Source organism: Urocitellus parryii, assembly GCF_045843805.1.
Source record: "Urocitellus parryii isolate mUroPar1 chromosome 13 unlocalized genomic scaffold, mUroPar1.hap1 SUPER_13_unloc_14, whole genome shotgun sequence".
In the NCBI taxonomy this organism is placed as follows: domain Eukaryota; kingdom Metazoa; phylum Chordata; class Mammalia; order Rodentia; family Sciuridae; genus Urocitellus; species Urocitellus parryii.
This window is the reverse complement of record NW_027551766.1, coordinates 1,240,796-1,264,589: the sequence shown is the minus strand read 5'-3', so window position 1 is coordinate 1,264,589 and position 23,794 is coordinate 1,240,796. Positions and strand designations below refer to the sequence as shown.

Sequence of the window (23,794 nt, the reverse complement as noted above, 5' to 3'; positions counted from 1 at the left end):
CTGGGGCCTACGGTGAGGAAGAGATGGCATATGTCAGTCACCGAAGTACCTTCCCTCCCCACCTCCCCACCTCCCCCTTTTACAGTTTCTTTCCAAAAATCCCAAGGCAAAGGCAGCCTGATTGTTGATGGATTGACCACCGAGTTTTATTCGACAATGTATATCACTCTGCCAATATGAATTTGCAAGATGGTAAAAATACAACCCCCTGAAAAGATTACATGAGAGAGGAAAAAAATCATTAGGCAATTAAGAATGGCAATAATTCACCCATATCTATGCTTTGGGAAGAAATATTGCCCCAGGGAATTAGCTGTGCTTATCACTTTGTCATCTGTCTGGGGTATGAGTGAGCGGAGGTTTTGTGTGTACTGCTGATGACTTCCCACAGTATTTCTAAAGCGTGATCAAAAGGAATGCCAGGCTTTTAATAGAACCGTCTCTCTTGGGGTAGCCATAATTTGTACACATGAAGCTGAGCTGCTAAATTAAATAAACATATGTATTCTTTAAGCACCTCCATATAAGTCCCTTTTATAAATTCTAAGTAATGGGATCCGGGGACTAGATGAGACATTAGAGGTCACTGGCCACCCTGGTCATTGTATGGATGAGGACATTGGAGGCTCAGAGAGGCAAAGTGATTTTTTAGGTCACACAGCTCAGAGACACAAAGATACAACGAAAGGTTCAGTCTTCTGAGCTCATGATCTAGAAGGACTGCTCCTATTCTAAACTCCATCTGCTACCAGGCCAGGATGTGCTAGTTTTTCACAGCACTAACTTAGAAATCCCCTTTTCTGGGATACCTTCCTTGGATCCCCAACCCAGGCTGCAGTGAGTGAGCCTCTTATGTTCTGTTATCCCCACCTTGAACCTGCTTCCTTCACACACCATTATCACATCATAGCAATGGCCCACTTTCTGTCATGTGATCAGCAGACTGGAAGGTCTTTGAGATCAAATCAGGGTTATATGACACTCACTTTAAGCACCTAGAATGTATGAGGTATTCTATAAGTGAGATTTAAATAAATAAGGAAAGTATGGTTGCCCTGGATGCGAGGAAGAAGGGGACTATTCATTGTTCACTTCTTGTGATTCAAGTGACAAACGGATCTCTCTTATCGTTTTAGAGGGACCCAGAGAGAGAAGATCATCTGATGCTACGAGAAATTCTTCATCCACAGTCATGCATTTCCTGCCCCTTGCAATGCCTCCCTCCTGTCTCCTGGCTCCTCTGGAAGAGCCAGCTGTCTAATCTGCCCCGTTGCCTTCGTGTTTATGAACACACCAAGTTCATTCTTACTTCTCTGCAGGGTTCTTGCTGAGCCCTTTACCTTTACCCTTTCCCCTTCCCTGTTTCCATATGCTCCATGGAGCTGTCTCTGATTAGCCTTAGGCCACACTGATTGTCCCATGGTTTCATCATCTCTAGCATTTTGTCTGTTTCACCCCTTCTAGTGCCAAATTACTAACCCCTGCACCTTGAGATGGTGTCTTTAAAGAGCCATCAGTAATCCACTGGTGGTGGTTGCTGACAGCACTGGGGACCTCATAGATAGCCCAGAAGACGTCGGGGAGGGCGAAATGCTCACAGGGAACACACCATCCTAACCGACCCCAAGTAGAGCAGGGAGAGACTTCCCTCACCTGTCCGTGCTGCAGGTTCAAGAACAAAATAACTGTTGTCATTGTTTTAAGCCATGAGGTGGTGGGGTGGTTTCTTCCAGATTAGAGATCCTGAACAAGCACTTAACCAAATGTTGTTTTTCTTTTCTTTTTTTAAAATTTATTTATTAGTTCTAATCAGTTTTGCATGACAGTAGAAAGCTCTTCAATTCATTGTACACAAGGATGTTTTTTTTTTTCTCACATTACAGAACTTAGGGTAGAGAGAACAGGTGCAGCGCCCAAGGAGCAGGCTCCTTCTTCCTTCCTAGTAGCCATGCTAGCATGGACCTTGGTTCTTGAGATTGTAGTTGGATGCTCCACCGTTGGGCATCCTCGTTCACAAGCTTTCCTAAGAACCCCACGAGAAACTTCCTGTATCTTTTGCCTAGAATTATGTTCCATGGCTGCCCTTCATTGCAAGAGCCTGGGGAAGTCAGGGGTATATGTGTGCAGGTCCGGGAGAGGCCTGCCTCACAGGCACAGGTATGCACAGGTGTGCAGCTCCCTCACAGGATTCTATTAAAATTACATGAGACATGGGTTTAGTGCCTGGCATGAAAATCAGTACCTAATAAATGCTAGTCATCTGTTATTACTATTCTTATGCAATTACATAGTGATGTTACTTGGACTATAGCAAACATTAAGGCATGACAGATGACAGAAGAACATTGCTCTTCCCACGTGCAATTCTGCTCCTTGGACACTAAAATACCGACAGCATTGACAATTCTTTGTTTAAAAACATTGAATTTATGGTGTCAAATATACTCTCTAATAACTTTTTCATTTTTTAATTTGAAAGATAATCTTTTAATGAGAATTATAAAAGACCAAAAACAAATTTTTTTTGCAAACTACCTTTTTTTTAAACAAATGATTTGCTCTTAATTACAAATACTGTGTATGATGATGCCTTCTTCTGCAGAACCAATAAATACAAGAACAAATTTCTAAACATGTGATTTGTCCAAGATATTTGAGAAGGAAAAAAGCCTGATTTTTTTCAGTATTTATATAAATCAGAATATAGTCCCTAACTTTTCAGAGTAAGCTGGAAGGTATGACTCAACTAGAAAAGAGGATGAAAGAAGAGAAAGAGACCACCTTATAGTTGCTTTAAATAGTTTTTGATGATTTTTCTTTGATGTAACCTTTCCTTTCTGGGACTCATATCTTCACAAAATAGCTGAATTTAAAATATTTCTAAAAAACTGATTAATGAGGGGAAAAATATGTATTGAACACAAACTTTACCATAAACAATTACGCATATCAAAAAGACACTAACTTTAAAAAGGTACAAAAAAAAGTGAGGAAAAACCTGAAATTACAGAAAAGAAAGTCAAATTTATTTAATGAAAAACTAGAATTAATAAAAATTAGCAAATGCACACACACAACCAAAAAAAAAAAAAAAAAGAAAACAACCAGCAGCACTATGTATTGACTCACAAAGGGAGAAGCAGTGGCCCAAGACCACTCAGATGGCTTGTCAGTTAAACACACACACACACACACACACACACACACACACACAAGAACAAAAACAAAACAAAAAACCCAATATTTTCAACAATACAATCAATCTACAACAAACACAAAAGTCAGAATTATTTTACAATGCTTGCTCTCTTAATACAAAAGATGCCCATCTTGGGTATATAAATATATATATATATATATATATATATATATATATTTTTTTTTCAGTGGTTTACTGTTGACTTATTTTTGAATATATTAGTGTTACTACATGCAACTGTTTCCTGTATTTAACAGCCTTTCTTTTTATTTACCTTCATGTGTCTAGCTTTCACCTACCAAAAGAGTTTCAGGTTGGTAGGCAGATGGGTGCCTTATTCTCCTGTGAAATTGAATGCAACAGTTTTAAACACTGGCCAGAAAATGTTTGATTGCCGTTTCAACACATGGAAATAGTTACATTGATGCCTAAATTGCCGTTTTCTGCAAAAAGCTGTGCAATGCTGGTGTCAAAGACTAGGCAGTCACTATTCATAATGCTGTTGGAATTCCCTCATGAATAGATCGAGGAGTCGCTTCCCAAGTCAATCGCCGCCTATGACCATTTAGCTCAAGTCGATAAGCAAAATTTTCAGCTTGCTTGCGTGTTCCTATCAGCTGTACAATTGCGAAGAATTGCTGGTGACCATCGTATTTTTCCTGTTTCTCCAAGACTAACATGAAGTGAAAGCCAAAACAGGACTGCATCATCACCCAGTCAATAGCACCAGGAAGATTAATGTCTGTAGCAAGGAAAACTATATCCTCTCCCTGTAGGGTTGTAATGGACTTGTGCTGATGCATCAGATGGGGCATTACAGCATCCAAAGAGCCTTGCCACTTACAGGAAGCACCAGGGCATGGGCAGGAATAAGGCCTAAACTCACAGAGCTCTTCGTGGTCTGCTTTTTCTGTATGTGGCAGAGTTATTTCACATCCAGAAGAGGCATATTTACAAGGGAAAAGTACATTTTGTTCTTTTAGGTGTTAAATATGCCAGTGTGTTCCTTCCATCATACATTTATCACTAAGACTTAGATCTTATGCCTGATCTCTCTGAGGCATAGAAGACAGACCTGCTAGTGTCTTATTGATGTGAAAATACCCTCAATGAGATGGCACTTGAGGTGTCTTTGAGTGGACACATTGCCCATGCAGGAGAAATTTAAATTTGTTGAGTAAGAAAAATGGGAAAATGGACATAAGATAGCACCCAGTAGGGTCTGCTCTAACTAGTGTGCTTAACAGAAAATTCTGGAAACCCAAGTTATGTTCTTTTTTTTGGGGGGGGGGGGACTGTACCCAGTGTAGGATTATATATAGCTCCCAAAGGGTTTTCTCCCTCTCTAAGAAGGTGAAATGTTTATGGACTTATATCATTTTCTTTTTCTTTCTTTCTTTCTTTCTTTCTTTCTTTCTTTCTTTCTTTCTTTCTCTCTCTCTCTCTCTCTCTCTCTCTCTCTTTCATTCTTTCTTTCTTTCTTTCTTTCTTTCTTTCTTTCTTTCTTTCTTTCTTTCTTTCTTTCTTTCTTATGTGTGTGTTTCAGCATAAATTTCTTTCCAATGCACCAAAATAGGGGTCTGGAAGAGGCTTGCCCTGCTGGCCCGTGGTCCAGCTGCCCACGTAGAGGCCACCCCTTCTCTGGGCAGCCTGGTGACCCAGAGAGAGATCAGCCCCATGCCCACATAGCACAGTTCCTTATTCACCAAAGAGTGGCTCCACAGCCCAACATCCGGGTACAAATAGGCTTGAGGCTTCTGCCACCACGAAAGTGGGATATCGCCACTCTATCAAGGGACAATAAGGATCTGGTAAGATGTCACCAAGGTGGGTCTGGCTGCACCAGAGGAATCTCTACTACAGGTGCTGACAGTTACCCTGTTGCTGAGGTAACAGGGAGTCTTGCATGGGGTTGCCTCTCTCTTGTTTCTCTTACTAACAGCCAACTTCTTATGATCACCCTCTCACTAGTCACTTAATACCTTCATATTCTCACATCCTACCTCATAAACATCTCAGACAACTTTCCAGCCTCCCCCCTTTTACTATTAAAAACTGTAAACCATTACTCAAACCTATTGACTATATGGTAGAAGATAACCAAACTCATCATTTATGATTATAGTGACAAAACTGTAAATGTAAAAGTAGAAGCTAACTGATCTATGGCTGCACATTGGGTACATTGAGCGCTGTAATATTGATCTCACCCTTAAAGGTGCAGTATTGGTAACCTGTAGGGTCACTATAAGACAATAGGGCAGAAACTCTAATACCTCAGATCTAACTGCAACAAAGGAAGACACATAGACATGAAAAAACAAGGGAGGAAAGTGCCCCAAACAAACGAAGATATTACAACAACAGAACCATAGATAGTGCAGTAGATGACATGTCAGAGAAGGAGTTCAGAACATACATAACTAAACTGATATGGGAATTAAAGAATGACCTAAGTGAGCAGATACAGGCAAAAATTGATCACTCCAACAAAGAGATAAGAAAACAAATACAGGTGACCAACAATCACACCAACAAAGAGCAAATATAGGTTGCAAAAGATTATTTCAGAAAGACATAGAGATTTTGAAAAAAAAAAACAACACAAAAATCCTTAAAATGAAAGAAACAATAAGCCAAATAAAAAACTCAATAGAAAGTGTCACCCACAGACTAGATCACTTGGAAGACAGGACCTCATAAAGTTGACCTCACAGTGAAGATGGTAAGAAACCATGAACAGAATATCCAAGAATTATGGAATACCATCAAAAGATCAAATTTAAGATTTATTGGGATAAAGGAGGGTTCAGAGATTCAAACCAAAGGAATGTACAATCCAGCGATGAAATAATATCAGAAAATCTCCCAAGCATGAAAAATGAATTGAAAAATCGAATACAAGAGGCTTATAGGATACCAAATGTACAAAATTACAACAGATCTACACAAAGACAAATTGTAATGAAAATGCCTAGCATACAGAATAAGGATAAAATTTTAAATACTGCAAGAGACAAAAATCAGATTACATATAAGGGAAGACCAATTTGGATCTCAGCAGATTTTTTTTTAACCCAGACTCTCAAAGCCAGGAGATACTGGAACAAAATATACCAAGCTCTAAAAGATAATGGATGCCAACCAAGAATCTTTTATCCAGCAAAATTAAACTTAAGATTTGATGACAAAACAAAAACCTTCCATGATTAAAAAAAAGGCAAAAGAATTTACAGCAAGAAAGCCTGCACTACAGAACATTCTTGGCAAAATATTCCATAAGGAGGAAATGAAAAACAACTATGAAAACCTGCAAAGGGAAGAACTACAATAAAGGAAAAGCTAACCAAAGGAGAAACCAAGTCAGTTTAAATACCAAAAATAGATAAAAATGACCAGAAGTACAAATCATGTTTTGATAACCCTGAAAGTTAATGGACTAAACTCACCAATCAAAAAACATAGACTGGTAGATTGGATTAAAAAAGACCCAACAATATGCTGCCTTCAGGAGACTCATCTCATAGGAAAAGACATACACAGACTGAAGGTGAAAGGATGGGATAAAATATACCATTTACATTGTCTGCATAAACAAGCAGGGGTTTCCATCCTCATATAAAATAAAGTAGACTTCAAGTCAAAGTTAATCAAATGGGATAAAGATGGACATTTCATACTGCTTAAGGGAACCATACATCAACAAGACATAACAGTTATATATGTCCCAAACACTGGAACATCAATCAAACTCTTCTCAAATTCAAGAGTCAAATAGACCACAACACAATAATTCTGGGTGACTTTAACACACCTCTTTCACCATTGGACAGACATTACGGAACTCAATAATACAATCAATAACTTAGACTTAACTGACATATAGAGAGTATATTATCCATCAGTGAGCGAATACACTTCTTCTCAGCAACACATGGATTCTTCTCTAAAATAGACCATATGTTATGCCACAAAGCAATTCTTATTGAATACAAAAAAGTAGAGATTCTACCCTGCATTCTATCAGACCACATTGGAATGAAATTAGAAATCAATGATAAAATTAAAAAAATAGAAGCAACTCCTACACCTGGAGACTAAATAATACTCTATTGAATGAACAATGGGTTGCAAAAGATATCAAGGAGGAGAGTAAAAAAATCTTAGAGGAAAATGAGAACACTGATACAACTACGAAAATCTCTCGGACACTATGAAGGCAGTGCTAAGAGGAAAGCTCATTGCATGGAGTTCATTCCTTCAAAGAAGAAAAAGACAACAAATAAATGACCTAACATTACATCTCAAAGCCCTAGAAAAAGAAGAACAAATCAACCCCAAAGCAGTAGAGGACAGGAAATAATTAAAATCAGAGTTGAAATAAATGAAATTGAAACAAAAATGAAAAATTAACAAAACCATAAGTGAAAAAATAAATAAAATTGATAAACCATTAGCTATGCTAATAAAGAGAAGGAGAGAGAAAACTCAAATTACTAACTTTTGTGATGAAAAAGGAAACATCATGACGGACACTACAGAAATACAGAAGATAATTAGAAATTATTTTGAAAATTGTACTCCAAAAAATTAGAAAATATCAAAGGCATCAACAAATTTCTAGAGGCATATGATATGCCCAAACTAAATCAGGATGATATACACAATTTAAACAGAACAATTTCAAACAAGGAAATAGAGGACACCATCAGAAGCCTACCAACTAAGAAAAGCTCAGGACCAGATGAATATAAAGCTGAGTTCTATAAGATCTTTAAAGAAGAACTAACAGCAATACTCTTCAAACTATTTCATGAAATAGAAAAAGAGAGAACACTTCCAAACACATTCTATGAGGCCAATATCACCCTGATTATAAAACTAGACAAAGACACATCAAAGAAAGAAAACTTCAGACCAATATCTCTAATGAATATAGATGCAAAAATTCTCAAGAAAATTCTAGAAAATCGAATACAAAAACAAATTAAAAAAAAATAGTGCACCATGATCAAGTAGGGTTCATCCCACGGATGCAAGTTTGGTCCAACACATGGAAATCAATAAATATAATTCATCACATCAATAGACTCAAAGATTGAAATCATATGATCATCTCAATAGATGGAGAGAAAGCATTTGACAAAATACAGCACCCTTCATATTTAAAACACTAGAAAAACTAGGGATATCAGGAACATATCTCAACATTGTAAAACCTAAATGATGTTGCTAAGCCCCAGGCCAACATCATTCTAATTGGAGAAAAATTGAAAGCATTGCTTCTAACAACTGGAACAAGACAGGGATGCCCTCTTTCATCACTTCTATTTAACATAGTTCTTGAAACTCTAGCCAGAGCAATTAGATGAAAGAAATTAAAGAAATATGGATAAGAAAAGAACTCAAATTATCACTGTTTGCCGACAATGTTATTCTATACCTACAAGACCCAAAAAATTCCACCAGAAATCTTCTAGAACTAATAAATGAATTCAGCAAAGTAATAGGATATAAAATCAACACCCATAAATCAAAGGCATTTCTGTACATCAGTGATAAATTCTCAGAAAAAGAAACTAGGAAAACCACCCCACTTACAATAGCCTCCAAAAAATAAATAAATAAAACACTTGGGAATCAACTTAACAAAAGAGATGATAGACCTCAACAATGAAAACTACAGAACACTAAAAAATGAAATTAAAGAAGATCTTAGAAGATGGAAATATCTCCCTTGGTTTTGGATAGGCAGAATTAATATTGTCAAAATGGCCATACTACCAAAAGCACTATATAGAGTTAATGAAATCCCAATCAAAATCCCAATGACATTTCTCATAGAAATAGAAAAAGCAATCATGAAATTCATCTGGAAAAATAAAAGACTCAGAATAGCCAAAAAAAAAAATCCTTAGCAAGAAGAGTGAAGCAGGTGGCATCACTATACCAGACCTTAAACTATACTACAGAGCAACAATAACAAAAACAGCATGGTACTGGCACCAAAATAGACCTGTAGAATAGAAGACAAAGAGACAAACCCACATAATTACAGTTATCTCATATTAGACAAAGGCACCAAAAACATATATTGAAGAAAAGATAGCCTCTTCAACAAATGGTGCTGGAAAAATTGGAAATACATATATAACAAAATGAAATTAAACCTCTATCTCTCACCATGAACACAATTCAATTCAAAGTGTGGATCAAGGACTTAGGAATTAAACCAAAGACACTGAACCTAATGGAAAAAAAAAAAAAAAAACAAAACATTAGGCCGAAATCTCTGTCATGTGGGTTTAGGCCCCAACTTCCTTAATCAGACTCCTATAGTGCAAGAACTAAAACCATGAATCAATAAAGGGGATGGATTCAAAGTAAAAACCTTCTTCTCAGCAAAAGAAACAATCAGTGAGGTGAATAGAGATCCTACAGAACGGGAGCAAATCTTTACCACAAGCACATCAGGATAATCTCTAGGGTATATAAAGCACTCAAAAACCTTAATACCAAAAAATCCCCACAAATTACCTAATCAATAAATGGGTCGAGGACCTGAACAGACACTTCTCAGAAGATGATATACAATCAATAAACAAATATATGAAAAAATGTTCATCATTTCTATTGTTTGTAAAAATACAAAAAACAATAAGTGTTGATGAGGATGTGGGGAAAAAGGCACACTCTTACATTGCTGGTGGGACTGCAAATTGGTGCAGCCAATATGGAAAGCAGTATGGCGATTCCTTGGAAAACTGGGAATGGAACCACCATTTGACCCAGCTATGCCACTTGTTGGTCTATATCCAAAGGACTTAAAAACTGTATACTACAGGGACATAGCCACATCAATGTTTATAACAGCACAATTCACAATAGCTAAGCTGTGGAACCAACCTAGATGCCCTTCAGTGGATGAATGGATAAAGAAATTGTGGTATATACACACAATGGAATATTACTCAGCAATGAAAGAGAATAAAATTATGGCATTTGGAGGTAAATGGATGGAGTTGGAGAATATAATGCTAAGTGAAATTAGCCAATCCCAAAAAACAAAGGCCAAATATTATCTCTGATATAAGGAGGCTGATTCATAGTGGAGTTGGAAGGGGGAGCATGGAAGGGTTAGACAAACTCTAGATAGGGTAAAGGGTAGGAGAGGAAGGGAGAGGGATGGGGGTAGAAAAGATGGTGGAATGAGGCTGACATCATTACCCTAAGTACATGTATGAAGGCACGAATTGTGTGAATATACTTTGTACACAACCATAGATATGAAAAATTGTGCTCTATATGTGTAATATGAATTGTAATGCATTCTATTGTCATATATAACAAATTGGAATAAAAATTAAATAAATTAATTTAAAAAATAAAGGTCCTTTTAAGAAAAGGCTGTCTTATACTCATCCACAGTAAGCCACTAAAATCATACTTCACATGCAATTACTGCAGGTGAGTACTGTGTTCCAATATCTTCCCTGTTAGACTGAGAGATCTTTAAGGCAGGATTTTTGCGGCCAATGCCCAGCACACACAGGGTGCTCAGTAAATGTTTGCTGAGTGACTGAATAAGTAAAAACAAAAGAATACTGGAACAGACATGGTAAAATTTTAAGGGCTATCCCTTAAATATAGATCAGAGTTTATATTATCCCTTCTGATAGGATAAATTTATAATCTAAATTTCCCTAGATCTCATCAGCCTTAGATATAAATGGAATAACATTCATAGCAATAGCTCAAATTCTGGCTTCTACTGTATGATACAGAAACTCCAGCTGCCTTCAAAGTCTTTCTTACAACTTTCTGGAAACTCCTGGGGTTGTCCCACATGAAGTCAGTCCCCGCTCTCCTGCTGTGTGGCCAGCCCTGATCCTGACCCCAGGCATGTTGCTCAAGATGCCCTTCGATGCAGAATATTCCTGTGACAGCTGTTGCTGCAGTGAGTGGTCCTCTTACGATCTATCTGCAGCTATGGCTGCAGCTATCCCAGGTAGCACTAGTATTTGCACATAACCCCTGCCCCCACATCTCCTGTATACTTCAAATCCTTTCATTATTACTTGTGATACTCAATGCAATGTAAATGTCAGGTAATAAGTTGTTGTACTGTATGATTTGAGGAATGTCTGCCCAGAGAACTGCTCTCAGGGCTTCCAGAGCTTCAGACCCCTCAGTCAGTGTGGCCAGCTTACCTTCCTACTCCTAAGACTTTCCTACTTTTGTACAGTAAGTCCCACATCCTAGAAAACTGCTCTACCCCGTGCAGGCCAAGACACTTGTTCATCATGGAGGGAACCCACTGTGTGCAGCCCCAGAGATCTGATCTTCTCTGTGTCACTCTGGGTTCCATGCTGCTGCCCCTCATTCTGTGTCTCAGGCCTGATCAGAGTGAAGGCCTGACTTCCTCTGAGCAAGAAATAATTCTTCCATAGATGGCCTCTGGATTGGAACTGCAGCTCTTCCTGAAGATGTTGGACTTGCCACGCCTTCCCAACCACATGAGCCAGTTCCTTAAAATGAGCACCCCCACTCTCACACATATATCTCAGTATCCTTTAGTATAATCCTGGAATCCATGGGCATTAGTTCCAGGACCCCCCAGTGAATATCAAAACCTACAGATACTCAAGTCCCTTATATAAAATTACATTAGTATTTGCACACAACCCTCCCACACATCTCCTTGTATAGTTTAAATCATTTCTAGATAACTTATGATACCCAATGTAAATGCTGGGTAAACAGTAGTTAGACTTTATTGTTTGGGGGATACTGACAAGAAAAAAAGACTGTGCATGTTTAGTAAAGATGAAAGTATTTTAAAAACATTTTTGAACCATCATTGATTGACTCTATGAATGCAGAACCTGCTGATTGGGAGGACCTGTTGATTGTGTTCTCTGGGGAACCCTGACTAACGTAGGTATCAGGACTTTAAGGGAACCTCGTGCTTGAGGTGCCCATGGAGAACAGAAGGAATTTTCTCCCCACCTTAATTTTGCTCTTGTAATGAACTGTATTGGGAACCAATGGGGACCACAGACAAAAACTACTCGTGTATGGATTGAGTCACAAGGCACACCAGCATATATAATGCTACCCTGAAGTATACTCCTTGACAAAAAGGTTACTTGGTCTATGAAGTCTGGAAAACACCACTTGGAGAGATTTTAATTAGGTTGAGAACATGTCCTCATTGGCATGGGATAGTCCCAGTTTATACCAATCATCCTGGCACAATTTCTAATGGTGCCCTTTTTCTCTCTAATTGTCCATAGTCATAAATCCTATGACCACCGTGGTGAAGTATTAAAGGCTCCCAATCATCCTGCTTTAAAGAAACCAATTTAAGCCTGATATTTCCCAAATGCACCTGAGAATGGAATCATTTTTTACATTAACATCTCTTAACTCCTTTTAGGATTAATGTTCTGAAGAACACTGGCATAGATAGAAGTAATGACCTAAGCACACAGCAAATAATAAGGGCCAGAGGATCAGGGAAGGCCCCTAACTGAGGGGACTTGCATTGGGCCTTGAAGAATGTGCAAGATTTTGACAGGAAGAAAGGAAATGGAGACTCCACGTGGAGAAGCAGTATTGACCAAAGCTTGCTGTTCTACCTGTGAGAAAAAAGAGAGGTGTGGAACAGCCGCTCAGCGGGAGAAAAGGCTTCTCTTTTTCTATTTCTATTCTAATGCTCTGTTGGAATCATGGCTGTTAACACAGCCTCATCATCTCATGGTGACCAGCAGGGCATCCTACCTGTGGAGTAGAGCCCCAAGAAGTAGTTGCTGATTGATAGATGGATCAAAGAAGCTGCTGTTGAAATAGTGAACATACATACACAGGACTTATCAGCATCTCTGAAGTCAGTGCCTGTCAGTCTCAACGTCTGGAATATCTTTATCAAATTGTAGGCCGATAGAGGACATGAAGCTAGGAACCGCCACATCAGCAAGCACTTTAATCCAATGCAGTGATTTGCTCATCCGGGTACAGCAGAGGACCCACTCTGGGATGCAGGGAGCTGGTCCTCACACTTGATTCTCCAAGAGTACAGGGAAGGTAGAGGCCGTCCTCTGTGAGCTCAGAAACTCCCCATGGGACACCAGCAAGCCCAGGGGCAGCTTTGACTTTGCCTTGGCCCTAGAAACTACTTGAGGGCAGAGATCAGGGCACAAATGGGTTTACAAGGTCACCCACAGTCTTAGCCTGGCACCTAACAGGCACTTGGGAAAATGTGTTGAATTCATACTACTGCTCCCAGTCCTGTCTCTTTATTCACTAGAATAGGCTAGCATGTCATTCTTTCTGATTTGGTAACCGAGCTATAAATTAAGGTCCCCATTCCCCAACCCCGGCCCCCAGCATCTAGGTAAAATTGGCCTGAGGGTTTTTTTTTTCCATAGATTTGGGAAAGTCCTGAGACTTTCCCAGGATTTCTACAAATCCTCATCCTGAGCCCCAAATCTTCTGAATTAGTTCCATTTGGAGAAAACCTTGCATTCTGGAACCTACCATGTCCATTGCACACAGAGGTTACCTGGCTCAGGAATCAGATTAAAATTTCCATTAACTTCAGTCCTACCAAAGCACTACACATCCCGAGTGTTTGAAGGGGTAGAGGAATTTTTACCAGAACAAGCTACTCAGAAATTAATATCAGCCTTTTTAGAATAATAATAATGACAACTATCAAAGGACCAAGGCCATTGCTTCAACTCTGACTCCAGACTAACCCTAAGCTCTTTCCCTACCTTCCCTTCCCTTCTCTCTGGAGAGCAAAATAAATCCATTTTTACAATTTCCTCATGCAGAATTGTTCTTCTCTTTTCTTACCCCAAACTCTGACCCTGGCTCCTTTTACAGTCAAGGGCTCCCTCAAAGCCAGGAAAAGGTCAGATAAGGGCCAGGCAGTCAAGTGCCCATATCAAAGCCCTCCTCTTCACTAGTCTTTAGAGGATGGAAGAAAGTGCATTAAGTGTTCCTCCTATCATCAAATTGAATAAGAAACCTAATTTCAGTAACCTCTCAAATAACAAGTTTCCTATAATGATACATTTGCCAGTCTCGGATGGACATGCTCACTTTCCCTTGAACTCAGCATGCAATGCAAACTTATTTTAATACACACCTAAATTAATTCCAGTATCTTTTCTCTTTTCCTACAATGCTTCTTCATCCCTGTATTTTCAGTAGATATTTGCAAGCTCCTCCTCTCTGAAGACTTAGTGTTTCGGGAGGCTCCTCCCAGAAGAATAGCCTGAGATAAAAAACTGGGTGCTAGTCATTTATTTGGAAGAGGATCCCAAGAAAGGAGTAAAAGATCAGGGAGAATGGGGACAGGGAGGAGAAATGGCTAATGTAGGAGGTCATTGTCAAAGTCGTAGTTATAGGTAAGAGTGCTGCAATCTGCAGAACCTCTAAGAATTGTGGAGAATGCCAACTGAAGGATGAGAGGCTAGGGGATCATCCATCCACCATGGGCTGAAGCTCACCCAAGAGACAATAATACATCCACATTTCTGGGATGCACTTGCTAATTGGTGGAGTAAGTTCCTTCTGGAAAATTCCCTGGGTGGTTCTCTGTGTGTGCCTGAGATGAAACTAAGCCAGTGTGTATCCAAGCTCATCTGGAGCCAAACTTCAACGTTGCAGCTGAATAGAGGTGAGCCTGCAGGATCTAAAGCCAAGTACCAAAATCTTCTGCTGCATGTAGTAAGTGGCTTGCTGGAAGTCAAGGAAAGACATTTGTGGTTCATTTTTCTTCAGAGATGCTGACCAAGACCTCAGAAACTCAACAAGATTGAAGTCACACTCTCTTTATGTACTCTGGGTTTCTACGGTTGCTACTTGTTTTTTTCTCAAATGTTTGGTTCTTTTGTCTTGGATATATGGGAGAATAACCCTTTCTTGCTACCTGGACTTAGGCATGGTCAAATGACTTACTTTGGTTATTGCAATACAAGAGGAAGGGACACTTCTGGACAATAGCTTTAAAAGCCGATGTGTGATTCATTACCTCTTTGTCAGCCAAGTGCATATTGAGATGAACTTCATAAATCTGAGATCCTGCATAACTGTGTAGCATAGAACTCTCACCGACCCCTGATGGACAAATTACTGAGAGTTTGGGGAAAATAAATAGAGTTTGGGGTCCATTTCTTATTGTAGCATTACCAAACTTATCCTGACTAATGTATCTGTCTGGAAACAACATGTATGGAATTTGCCTTTTGTATAATTTAGATATTAAAAAAAAAAACACTTGTTGATTAAATGGTAATGATTGCGGGGGGGGGGGGAGTGCATGTGGACAATTGAACCTATCTCACCAAAACTAAAAGTGCATTGTGCATCTGAAAGTTACCTAAATCATTTTATTTGCTGCTTTGATCATTGTAGCCACTATTTTCTTCCATTTGCCACCAATGTATATCCACCTTTATTTGTCATTCTTAGAAAAGCCACACCCAAGAGAAGAACATTTCATGTATAATTTTATGCATACCCTCGCACTGTACCCATCTTCTGGAAGGCCCTTCCTGTGGCCTCTATCTGTTCATGCCCCGCCCCCTGCCAGCCCCACACCTGTTAGTGCTCTCAGGAGTTCAGCTGATCTGTCAGTGTCAAGTGGCTAATGAAAGCAATCAGCCCGAAATGAAGGAGTTAAGCCTTTAACCACTTCCTGTGGTGATGTAAGCTGGATCTCAACCCAGAGGAAATGCCCATCTCTTGTACCATTTCCCCATGGGATGGTGAGTAGTAGGGGCCAGATAGACCCAGCACAGTCTTGGAGTTCATCTCACCATTGAGGGAGCCCCAAACAAAATGCTCTGGAAGTTTTATAGACCTTGGGGCTGGGGAGGGTGCAGGGGAAAGGGTTAGGAGTGGGGAAGTCCTGGGTACTGAGTCAGAGAGGGGAAAATATCTTTAAGATTTTCTCCTCCACCCCCATAAGAAGCCCCATAGAGGAAACTGAAAAAGCTCTGCCCAAGCCTTCGAGGAAGACACCTGGCTAGAAATACAAAGAGGTGAAGTGATGCCAGCCCAGGGCCCCGAGATCTTAACTGCGCTTCCCGAAAAGGCTATGTACAAAATCTGGCATGTGGAAGGCACATTTCCCCAGAATGGCTGCCAGGTAAATAGCCTTCATAGTTGTTTGATTGGGCCTGAGACATCATATGTAGACTTTTAACCAAACAGCTGGATTCTTGAAAAGCTTGTCAAAATGTTTCCTTGAAGGTCAAGGTCCTATCCCTAGCCAGTGGTTCAAAGTGGGAAAATCCTTGAAATCAAAGATTTGGAGCAACAGTTAGGTACCTCCTTTGTACCTAATACCAGACACAGGACACAACCAGTCAACCAAGGTCCATCCACATGAGGAACCATGGCCATGCAACATTCAGAAACCAGGGAGTCAAATGGTCAGTCTCCTGGACCCACAGTGGGGTCCAAAGGCAAGTCTAATCCGGAGCCAAATCCCAAGGTGAAAGTTGTCGGGATGAGGGGTAGAGATTGCACGAGGCTGCTCTGGGCCTGTTGGAAGCTCTAGCGACTAGAGTTGACTGCATAATAAGAAGGTTACTGACATGCTCTTACTCAGGCTCTGAGAATAGTATGAGAGCAGGGGTTGGCAGTGTTGGAATGGCTTTTCTAATGCAGCTAAGTTAGAGGACAACTGACTTCTATGGTGAGTCACCTTGCTCATTCATTAGAGACTGCCTGGCCAGATATGCAGAATGCATCAAATTGAGCCCAGCCAATGGAGACTTCCCACTGGCTTTCCACACTCAACACAGACTAGTGGACACCATCCACATCACCAGGTGTTCTTGGTATATGAGCTTCCAGTCTTTGCACACCTGGTTCCTGAGTCTACTCTCCCCAGGTGGAACTCTATCCACCAACTTCAGATGGTGGTCCACTGAAAATTGCCTGCCTAGCCCTGACCTCATTGAAGGTAGCAAAGCCCAACAGTTTGCTATGATGACCTCATAGGCTGCTGGCCTGGGCCAAGTACCATAGACAAAGGGATCCAAACTTCCCCTCTTGTGCAACCTCACCCTCCCACCTTCTTTCCATCCCCCCCCCAAAAAAAAGAGGGGAAAATCAATTTCAATGAATGAGGAATGTAATATTATCAAATGTCAGCTGCTGAGGTCATGCGCTTTGAAAATTATCTTTGACAGCTTCTGGTCGACTTAATTACGTGCTCCCCCAAAATTGGGGAGGGGGGCAAAAATGCTCTGATTGCTAGCTGCTATGCCTTTGTGCTTTAGAGCTTCTACTGACAACTCTAAGCAAGATTGCCTTAGGGGGTTTTATTGATAGATTCTCGCCTGATATTGGAATGATTCTTGCACAGATAAATCACATTTAGATTTGTTGGTAATTGAGGAGAATTGATTGGAGCAGGAGGGAAGCGCCCAAGCGGTGGTCTCCTTGTCCTCATTGTAGGAAACTCTGGGGAAAGTGGGGAGGGGTGTCATCAAAGAGCCGAGAGCCTGCAGGGTAGGGGTGCAGGCCTGATTGTTTACCTGTCAATTCTGCCTTCCTCTGAACCCTGATCTACCACATCCCCTCCCAAAGGAGAGGCACAGAAAGATGGAGACAGAGGCAGGGAAAGGTTTGTTCCCGTTGCATTTTGGAGGTGCTGTTTCAGGAGTGTCTTAAGTCATGTGGTCATTCCCTTGGCCTTGATTTCTCTGTCTTCATTCCAAATTTGACTATGGCTCCTTGTTTAAAATACTTCAAGGACCTACCTTTCAGGGCCAGGTTTAAACTCTATGACATGCTTCAAGTGGGCTGTTCGCATCTCAACCTCCTCCCCTGACACACTGTAAACTCCAAAACTTCTAGCCGCTTTCTCAACTCCTTTAGGTCAGTTTCTCCTGGGGACAGATGGCTGAGACTTTTCCAGAAACCAGAGACTCAGGCTGGGTGCAGCCAGGCGGGCTCAGAAGGTAGAGCCAAAGCTGCCTGAGCAGAAGAACCCTGTGCCCCCACAAATCTCTCAGTGCACCCCAGGAAACAAAATGGGGAACAATAGAGCTGCTCTTGATGAAAACACAAGAGCAACCACCATCCTGTCAATGGGGCATTTCTCCCTCCCACCTGCAGTGAGCCCCTGGGATTGTTGATGAACAGCGTTTTCCCAGTTCAACTGTATGATTTTACAGACAGAACCCCGATCTCCCCCTGCCTCTCTCTCTCCCTCCCTCCCGGTTGTCCCATCACCCTCTTGCTGCCTCTTACCATTGTGCATTCTGTACTCATCCCACCCGCAAACTCTCCACATCGCCCGGAACAGATGCCGCATACCGAATCAGCACCCGCAGTGTAGCACCCTCCGCCAGCCAGCCAAGGGGCGCCTGCCTCCATACAAGCTCGATGCAGAGGAGCAGAGCAGGACCCAGGCGGGTCCCTGCAGTCCCCCGCCCACCCTGAGCCTTAAAAACTTCACTTTCAGGCCAATTTCTAGTGGTTTTTCATTCCACCAGATAAAGCTATCTGTGGAGTACCCCATCTATCCACCCACCCATCCCTCCATGGATGTATACATGTTAGCCATGGCAACTAAGAAAGCCATTCAAATCTAGGCACCAAAATGAACAGAGATGAACAATAAGCTACAACATGCCTAGAGCAAGTTGAGCAATAAACAGGTTTTTAATTTTTTCCCCTTCCGTCTCTTGAGTGTCTGTCTCTGATGGATGATGTGACAGAGGAAGGCAGCTCCATAAATTCTGAATTCTGAATACTAAATCAGTGAGCGGCAGCCGGGTGCTGGGAGCCGGTCCCCTTCTTCCTGGTGCAGCTGTTTTATAGGGACTCTGTGACCTAGCTTTGCTCCTCCTGAGCTCCATCCCCTGACCTGACCCGTGAACAGGCAGTGGGGACACAAGCCATCACACTAACCCAAGAGGACAACTTGGAATCCCTAACTCAGGAAATGAGGTTCAGAAAAGTCAGGTCACATAGAAATGTTGGGATCAGTTTGCAATAAAACAATGTGGGTTTTTGAGACTCAGGCCAATCCTAAAAGTTAAAGCCATTTCCCCAATTTGAGCTGAGCTTCAGTTAGTCATGTAACTTGCACACAGCTAGCCTGTGGCAGAGATGGGACTTGAGCCCTGGTTAGTTTGTATCCAGAATTCACATCCGTTGTAGCAGAACAGTGCTTCCCAAACATTTTTAGACTGTGGCACATAAACAAAATAATATTTGTGCTGCATACTCAATAAACTAGAAGAGATTTGGGAGCTTTTCTGTGGGGCTTGATGGAAATTTTTTATTGCCTTTTCTTTATACCATATAATTATGATGAGAAAAATAAGTATTGGGGAATATATTAAATATTGAATGTGTATAAAATTTTCGAATAATATATTTTCAAGTTTGTAATGAGAAACTAGCACTTACATCCATGAACATAATGTTTTCTTATTGCTTTATGTTTGAAATGACTACACACCAATTTCTGATCGATACCTTTTAATGATGGTCTCTTCAGATTCTCAATAATCACCACTCATAAGAAACTTTGTTCACACAAGTAGGTAATAAAAATTTTAAATCATTTTTACAGACAGTTAAAAAATTTATAACAATTGAAGTTATATTTTAAGAATCTAACAGCTTTTCATTTTGCTTCCAGAGAAAATTGCACTGGTGAAATTTCCTGTGACATTACCTTTGGAACTGAAATTTGACCTATCAAATATTTCAACAAAATGCCAATTTCAGCTCAATTTGAAGGATGCATGTGCAAATTGGAGCAGTCCCCCACCCAGCGGTTAACTTAGACCTCCCCAAAAGGACTTAGCTACAAATGGAAAAGAGTATCTAACAAACATAAAGCAAAGACTCTGGGCTCCATCTGTCCCTGAGCCTTCCAGAAAGTCCACCAAGTAACCCCCTTGGGCTTACATGCCATGTAACTTGGATATCTGGGAGTCCTCCAGCAGCTCCTAATGTCCCTTGCTCTCAATGGGGTACCACTTGGAGAAACAGGCAGGTCACATAGCACTTCACAATGCATTCAGCATGCCCTGGAGGGACAGTGCATGCACTATGTGCAAGTGTCTCACATTGTCCATGCTACAGGTAAGGACCACAGGGTGGCCCTTTGGAACCTGCTGCCCCAGACTGCTCACAGCCAATGCTGAGACTCCAGGGGCTCTGGATATCCCAGGAGTTCCCAGAGCAGAGGGCACCACTATTTCTTTGCCTACTTATAAACCATTTGTGGCTGGCTACCTGTTGGGAAGCTTTATTCTAGATTGTGCTGCTGAGCATAATTATTGAATAGAGTGGTTCATAATTTGAGGTAATAGTCGAGGTGTTTCCTCTCAGGGCTTTGATGGTGTTTCCTTTCTTTGCCACTTAGGCACCTTTCCAGGGAGGGTGGATAAAGCCAGAAATATGGAGCCATTACCTCACTTAGAATTTCAGAGAACTCTTTTGGAAGTCCTTAGCAAAACAAGAATGCATTATGAATCTCGAAATAGTTATAAGACATGTAGGTATTTGAATGTATTCACTACAAAGAAATGACAAAGGTTTAAGATATGCTAATTACCTTGAATTGTCAATACCTAATGTATACATTAATCCAAACATCATGTTGAATCTCGTGAATGTGTGCAGATGTTATGTGTCAACACACACACACACACACCCCAAAAAATCAAAGAGCTAAAATAAGAAAGCCCTTAGCATAAATGGAGGTCTAAAAGCAAGTATTTGTGAACAAAAATTTTATGGCATGTTGAAGGGCATAGAAGTCTCTGAGCACAGATTTTTAAACATAAGATAGAGAAGAATACAAGATGAGTAAGAGTCATTTTCTTAACCAGCTGCACTCCAAATCCCAGAGTCAGAGGTGAGGAGATCACCTAGCAGGTGAGAAAGATCAGAGGGTACAGGATTGGGGGTTAAATGAGGAGATCCCTGCCATGGAGCCCAGAAGCGCTGACCCTTTGGAGCTGGGAAGTGGCATGGGGGTGGGGAAGGTAAAAGGAAGGCTGCAGAATGACTGAAACCCTGATTACAGATCTCAGATGGATGCAGGAAAATGTGAGAGCTGAAGTGAATGTCATTTGCCTTCTCATGAGTAGCCCAATCCAACATGGTGCCTGAGTAGAAGACCTGAGTTCCAGGGGATCAGATCCATTCTGGAACTCGTTTGCCTGGTGTACAGTAAGGAGAGCCACCATCATACCCAGACTCCCCCAAAAGAGATGTAGATGTGGTCCAGAGGACAGCCAGAAAAGAGGCCAAGAAACTATGCAGGTGGGACAGCAGCAAGTCAAAACATAGACCTGGCATCTGGAAGTCACTGGACACTAAGGTCATATGCTACATATGGATCAGGGGTGGAGTCAGTACCCCAAAACTAAAGGATAAGGTAATCTCAACAGAGCTAGCAAGTTGCCCTTCCATTATGGCTGCAAGAAACCCAAGCCCCAGAAATTGATTACCCCCGGGAGGAAGAGTGTAAAGCAGAGATTGAACCTGAACTGAATGTTTAAATGAGAAGTGGTGAGTCCTCCTGAATTGATAAGTTTGTTTTCCACCTTTGGAATTGAAGGGTAGAGAACTAAGGGGAGTTCTGTTACATAGAAACATGGATAGCTATAATTTTGCACATTTAAGATACATTTGTGATGTACAAATAATCTATACCTGTCTCAGAAATTATAAATGAATTCGTAACTATTCACTTTTGAGTAAAACCAACATAAAGAACTAGAAAATCCTGTTTATGGAATAAACCATTACTGAATCTCAACGGGCAAAAGAGGTAAGTATTTACTTTATAAAATGATTTTTCATTTTGTAAAACATGTTACTTCTAAAGTCTTTTAATTGGCCAGGCATCTTAATGTCGTTAAAATAGTATTGAATTTTATAAAACTCATTTTTCTAGGCAATCATCCAGCTCAGTGTTGAAGGAATCTGAACTCATTTGCTTTAATTCAGACATCACCCTGCTGGCTTTGCACTAGAACCAATGAGAAGAGAGGAAGGGTTGATACAGATGGACAATGGAACTGGGGGCCGTGTGGATGCTGGACACTATCAAATGATTTAAGCTCTGACCTCAGCTGTACCACCAACCAACTATGGGGCTCTCCAAAAGGCCCTCCTCTTGGGCTTCTTTTAGAAAGGGAAGATCAGACTCACATGGCTCTAGAGTTTCTTCCAACAATAACCCTATGGCTTTGTATTATGAATGGACTTGGGTTATGAACTGGCCTGTTTGTGTTCTCATAGAGCATAACACAGAATGGGATCATGTCTAGGACTATGGGTACATGCTAGGTATCATTTAATAAGATGAATATTAAATGCATTCTGTATACCAGGCATTGGCTAGGCACTGTTAAGGAAATAAAAGAACACCCCACTTCCTGCCCTGAAAGGAGCAAGACGAGAACCAAAAAAGTCAACTGACTTCAGGTCCAAGGAAAACAGAGAACTAAGTATCATAATTATGGTTTTCATCAATATGGTCAGCAGAACGATGGAAAAATAGGGGTTTGATTAGCATAGGAAGGATCTGGACCAATATTTTGGGGATATGACTCCGAGAGCTTATTAGCTGACCTTAGTGTAGAATGCATCATGTAGAGATTTTCTGATTCCTAAGAGTAAGTTTAATCCCTATAATCTTAAGCCACTATCAGGATAGGTTTTAATTCTATCAGAATAAACTATTTTGTCATATATATGTGCATGTTTGTGTGTGTGTACATATGCATATATATGATATGTGTGTATATATACTCACACACACACTAGGGATTGAACCCAGGTGTACTTTTAACCACTGAGCCACATCCCCAACCCTTTTTTATGTTTTTTTTTTTTTGTTTGTTTGTTTTTAGAGACAGGCTCTTGCTAAGTTGCTTCTTTGAACTCACAATCCTCTTGCCTCAGCCACCCAAGCCAATGGAATTACAGGCACGTGTCACCATGCCCAATGATTTTGTCATATTATTTTTATGTTTGCAGTAGAATACTTGATAATAAAATAGGTATTGAGATGTCATATACCAAGGCTAATGTGAATGGTAAGACATCTTTTTACAGGGACTGGAGTTGTGACTCAGTGGTAGAGCGCTTGCCTAGCATGTGTGAGGTGCTGGGTTCAATCCTCAGCACCACATTAAAATAAATAAAATAAAGGTATTGTGTCCATCTACAACTTAAAAAAAAGAAATCTTTTCATAGGAGATGAGTAAGTTGATCATATCAAAATTATGACTATGATACTTAGATTTATAAGACTGAGCCTAGAGAAGGATCTTAACAACAGACTTACTTGTCCAAACCACTGGTACAGGAGGATCCTGAAGTGCTCCTAGGAAAAGAATGACAGTTAGGGCATTTATAATAATGTTATATATTCTGATAGAGAGAATGACTGAATCGGCCTGTGGTGACGTTTAAGCCTGGTTCACCTTCTGGTAGTCGAGCTTGACTGGTTTTTGTGAATGTTAAAATAAACCATACTGCAGCTAAAGGTCACGATGATAGAATTAGCCTTATATATTCTTAAGTAAT

The 23,794-nt window shown here is 40.5% G+C and overlaps 1 pseudogene; it reads right to left on the bottom strand.

Annotated features, from left to right (window-relative positions):
- Positions 1-3,371: 3,371 nt before the first annotated feature.
- LOC144251379 (E3 ubiquitin-protein ligase SIAH1-like) overlaps positions 3,372-23,794 on the bottom strand; it is a 125,296-nt pseudogene continuing 104,873 nt past the window's right edge.